Raw genomic sequence first — 6,000 nt, 5'->3', positions numbered from 1 at the left:
AAATGGAAATGAAATTAGATAAAATCGAAAAGGAAATTCGAGAGAAAAAAGAAAAAAAATTCACAAGAGACCGGATCGATTATGAGTGTGGTCAAGTCCTAACATTCGCGCGTAAATATGACCATTTGCAAGCCAAACCAAATGAACCCAGCGCTAGGAGCAATGTAACTGCAGAATCTGTCACAGCTCCGGATGCTCAGAGTAAAGAGGTTCAGTCAAATGGAAGAAATGAAGTAGCGGAGGGAGCCCAACAAACAAGAAGCCCAGGTCTCCTTAGCCCAAAAGACAAGATTTTAATGGAATTTGCACTCGTGGCACAAGGGAGAAGAGCAGCCCAGCAAAAAAGCAATGCGGGAGGACAAAGAAGACAAGGGCGAGGAGGAAGAGGCGCAACAAAATCAAACACAACAATCAGGAACGATGTATCGAGCCCAGTGGGATCCAGAACGCGGGGCCAACGGAAGGAGAAATGATGAAAGCCAAGACCGTCATCAATCTGTCCAATAGAGAGCTTAATCGCATGGAAACTGAGGTACCTTCCTTAGGCCTTTCTTTTTGCCCTACTTCATCATTTGGTTTTACTCAAAGACTTATTCTACTTTACTCGAAAATTGAGACTCCGCAAGTGGTTTGCAACAAGGGTTAATCTTGACTCGGGAGAGATAACGAATAAACCTAGTAACATTGCAATGGAAGATGCAGAGATGTTGCATCTTTTACACGATCTGGGTGGTAACCCTAACATTATTGATAATCCGATTTTGAATCTGATCAATGAAAATGTCAGTCTTGATTGTAATGTGCAGAGTGGGTTTAAACCTAAATCTGTTTTCCTCCCTCAGATTATCAATGACTCCATAGATATTTTCGAAAAAGGTGTTATTGGAGAATTCATGAAAATCTCAAAGAAAATGAGATATGGGAAACCTAAACTCTCAAAACTGCAATTTATTGCCATTGGGGAATTGAGTAAAGACAGAACGATTGTCAAAAAGAAGTCTGGCAAGGGAGGAAATATCGTGGTACTCGCCTCTCGCAGCTCAGTGACACTGATAAATATGAGAGAAGCAGTAGAGCCATATGCAATGCTAGTTCCATTAAATATCAGACCCAATTAATTGAGTGGAAAGACAGGGGTCGCATTGAAAGCGAAGAATGCAACTTTCTCCAATGTAAACATCCCAAAATACCATCCCTGTATCTCCTCCCTAAATTGCACAAGTGTATGACCAAACCACCGGGAAGACCAATTGTCTCCTCAAGGGGAAGTTGTTGGGAAAACACGTCGAAATATGTCGACTTTTTCCTTAAACCTCTTGTGCAAGAACTCCCCTCTTACCTCAGAGATTCAGGAGATTTTTTGCGAAAAATAGAAGGTGTAGGTTGGAAACCAAGTTGGCTGTTAATGACATTAGATGTCAACAGTCTTTATACTTGTATCCCACACCAACTAGGAATCCAAGCATGTAGATTTTTCCTTAAAACAAGGTCAATCTCGTATCTTTTCCATACTGAAATGATACTCGATATGGCACTACTTTGCCTCACCCAGTACTTCTTTCTATTTAATGGAGATGTGTACGACCAGCTCCTTGGGACTGCGATGGGAACCTGCTTCGCCCCCAGCTTTGCCGGGTTGTACCTAGGCTGGTGGGAGGAGCAGGTGGTCCGGCAGTCCCAACAATACCACACTAAAGTCGTCAAATGGCTTAGGTACATTGATAATATTTTCGTCATCTGGGATGGAACCACTGAAGAGGCATCCAAATTCGTAGAGTCACTCAATATCAACGAATTCAACATTTCATTTACGAGTCATGTAGATCAAAAAGAGATCGACTTCCTTGATTTAAAAATCAAAGTCGAAGACAATGTTCTGTCATCAATCCTGTTTAGAAAGAAAACGGCTGGCAACAGCCTTCTACATGCCCAGAGCTGCCACCCTGACAATCTTGTCAACTCTATTCCGTTGGGCGAATTCTTACTTGCAAAACGTAATTGTTCAAATGAAAATGACTTTGCCCTTTTGGTCAACACCATGACCGAACGTTTTAGACAGAGAGGATATGGCAAGAAACGTATTGCCTCAGCTATTAAGAAAGTGAATTCCAGAGACAGAAAAAGTATCATGAAGGAAAAAAACAAAGAAGACCCACAAGAAATAACCTCTAGGTTCATCACAGACTTTCACGGACAAGCTGGAGATGTTAAAAAAGCAATTGGCAAATACTGGGATGTCCTTAAACTTGACAAAGATCTCAATAAGGGAATAAGTGAACATCCCCAAATCACTTACCGTAGAGCTAAATCCCTCAAAGATATGCTGTGCACTACATTAATCCCTGGCAATAGTAAGAGTAATCCTGTCAGAGGATTCTTCGCATGCAGAAAGTGTAAAGCCTGTAGATTCAGCAAAAATACCAGAGAAGTCAGACTGTCTAAAAAGGTTGATGCTTTCAGAATCCGAACCCATGTCTCATGTCTTACTGACCATATAGTCTATGCACTAAAGTGTCCCTGCCAATTGTATTACATTGGTAGTACTAAACATCCTGCCAAAAAGAGGGTGCTTGAGCATATGCGAGCGATCACGAAAGGGGATAAACAATACCCCATCACAAGGCATTTTGCTCAGCATCATAAAAGCAATGCCAGCCTATTGTCTTTTTGTGTTCTAATCTCTGTGCCCGCTAGAGAGAGAGGGGGTGACAGAATACAGGAACTACGAAGACTTGAATCTAAACTCATCATAAAGTACCACACTATGCAGCCGGAAGGCCATAATCTTGATGAGGAACTGTCTGTACATCTTGGTTAATAACAAGTTGTTTTTTGTTTGCGCTTCAAACCTGAGATTTTAAATGGTATGTGAGTTGTATGTTGTTTTTATAAACACTTTATTATCCTTGGAGTCACGTCTTTCTATTTCACTTTCACAGATCTTTTGGGAAGCTGAATAAGGAGAATTCATGTTTTTCACGGCTATGATACAAGAACAAATGGAGCACGTATGACAATAGAGACTGTATGAACTTTCCTGTTTATTTAGACAGAGGATTTGGACAACTGCGGATGGAAAGAATATACGATAGACTGACATGCCTGTTGAATATGTTCGCTTTGTGTTAGGTTGACTTGCCCACTTGGGCTTGCCTTTAGTTTACTTGAGTACAGCTACTCTGTATTAACTTGGTACCAGCATTCGTAATCCTGGCTATTTTGAATGCAAAGTACTTTATTGACAACACTGCCTCTCTGACACAAGAGAGTTTCCAGACGATATATGCTCACTGGGGCTAGACTGCCGTTCTGTCTATCTTACAGCCGATCTAATAAGAGTGAAACTTAACAAAAGCACGCTTTTGTAATTTACTGCCCACTGGGGTGAGATGTCCAAATGTTGGATGCTGGTTTGAATCGCTAGCTAACTACAACGTTGCGTTCACTTTTGAAACTGTTTTGCCATTTAAAAGTGCTTGACAATTTATTTCTCTTCTAATTTATGCGTATTTGATGCATGTATGTTATGTTTAATACATTGTTTCAATTTAAGCCGTGCAGATATACAATGTAGCTCCGGTAATTTTCGGCTCTGCGAGTCTGTTTTCCATTTTTGTATCACGTATCTTCTATATTACTGAAACAAACACAAACACTCGCACTCGTGATAAAGAAGGCTTGCCTTCGAAACGCGTCGAGTGAAGCTCAAGAAATAAAGCAAGCTTTTCTGCACTTACGTGGCCCGGACAATCCTTTTCTGACCTACTGGAGGATAAGTCTTGGAATATATATATATATATATATATATATATATACACATACACATACCCATAGACACATACATAGACATAGCTCCCCCTCTGCTCCACCGCCCTGTTGAAATTAGGCTCCAGAAAGGAAACAAGGTTTAAAACTAATTGTATTCTTCAAAACAAACCCACACTGAACTGGAACATGCTGCTCTGCCCTCCAGACATGGGCCAGTGTAAAAAGGAGAACGGGTCAGCGGAATTGATAAGGTAATAAGACATGATAATGTACTTCCAATAGGTTACAAGTGACACTCCCTCGTGCCTGCTCATCACGGCTCCCTGTAGATAGGAAAGGGCTGTGGACAGGTCACGTGACACTGGGTGACATTTCAAGGTCACCTTTGTCTATTGAGAGTGATGGAGCGGTAATTTCATGGTAATTTCTCAGTGCAACACATCATTACCTCTTGTTAACCGCTTAAAGGGGATGGACCTTAGCCACCATGTGATCACCATCAGGAGACTTTGCATAAACATGAAAAATCAAATGCAAATAATATTTAAGGCAATAATGAAAGTTTTGAGTAGTTTTAAAGGGTTTTATTTTCTAATCAAAAGTCAAAGTTCTCTGGCTCTTTATTCATTAGTCAACTATCAATCAGGTTACAGAATTGAAAAATAGGAAAAAATAAAATGAATACAGAATATATTATAGATTGCGTACAAAGCACTCCATAAAGGAAGAAAAAACAATTTCTATGTCAGTCATAACTCTTAAAGAGTTCTAAAAAAATATAATTCTTGAGTGAGTTTTGCAAGGCTAATCAATAATTAATATTTGGCAAAAATCTCCCATAAAGAGAAATAAATACATAAGACAAATACATCTTTGCAAATCCAGTTAATCAAAGCATACAACTTAGGGCCCGATGTAGGTAGCCCTTTACCGATCGGAATCGGCCGAAAATACCGATTTTCGGCCGTTTCCGATCGGTAAAGGGCTATCGAGATGTAGGGGCACATTTTCGGTAATTTTACCGAATCGTTATCATTTCCGAATCGGTAAAGTTACCCAATCGGTAATAATTTCCGATTCGGTAATGATGACGATTCGGTAGAACTACCGAAAATGCAATGTAGGTAGCCAATGTTCCATCAGCACATGGCCTACAGAATCGGTATTTTACCATGGAATACAAATCCATGGTAAAAAACCGATTCCTGTGTACATGCACATCTGTGCATGTACACATGTGCCATGTGACAGACAGACGTGCCCTTAGGGCATGTCTGTGAGCCACATTGCACACATGCCCGTTTTGGGGGTGCTAGAGGGTGTCAAAGTGACACCCCCTGCACCCTTGTGAATTCTTTAATTACCGATTCGGTAAATACCGAATCGGTAATGCCTAATCATTCCTATGGGCTTCAAAGCCCATAGGAATGAATGGGCATTACCGATTCGGTATTTACCGAATCGGTAATTAAAGAATTGTTAAGGATTCGGTAACGAATCCAGATGTTGGGACCTACATCCCATTTACCGATTTTTGAATACCGATTCGGTAGGATTCGGTATTTCAAAATCGGTAAATGGGATTTACCTACATCGGGCCCTTAGAGTTTTAGCATCTAAACCTGTCCTGTTCCTCCTCAGCTGGTTCTCTCTGTCCTCGCTCTGCCTCTCTGTGTCTGACACTGAAGCTGCTCTGAATGAGCCCCTCCTTTCTCTCTCTTCACAGAACTTTAATAAAAAACTGTGTGTTCTACCTCGCGTCCTGCTAAAACAAATATGAGCAAAAGACTACACCTCTCAGCTGGCAACCAATATTTCTATTAAAAAATACACGAGGTGGTCTTCGTGCTTGTTCAATAGGAGCTTCAGAACACAAGGATACCCAATGGGCTGACTGGACACGTCATCAATCAGGCAAGTTCTTGCAACACATTTGCGTCTTGTGCTAAATGACTGCACATTCTAAAAACAATTACATTTTCGCCAACAAAAAGTATTAATCATGCGGAAACAGAAAATACATGTTATAATAATGAAGTAGAAAAATGTGTGCTTTTCAGTTTTCTCTCTAAGTGATGAAGTGAATAAAGCTTTGTTTAAACAAACTGCATTGAGATAAAAGTATGCTACAAGCAAGGTCTTTTCATGAAGAGACAGACACAGGAGGCGTAAATTATAAGAAAGGTCATGAGATGAGAGGAACAGCATTTCTTTCTCAGCTCAAGGCCGAAG

This window comes from Lissotriton helveticus, chromosome 4_1 (assembly GCF_964261635.1).
Source record: "Lissotriton helveticus chromosome 4_1, aLisHel1.1, whole genome shotgun sequence".
Classification (NCBI taxonomy): Eukaryota; Metazoa; Chordata; class Amphibia; order Caudata; family Salamandridae; genus Lissotriton; species Lissotriton helveticus.
The sequence above is the reverse complement of the archived record's forward strand: the minus strand, read 5'-3'. Positions refer to the sequence as shown.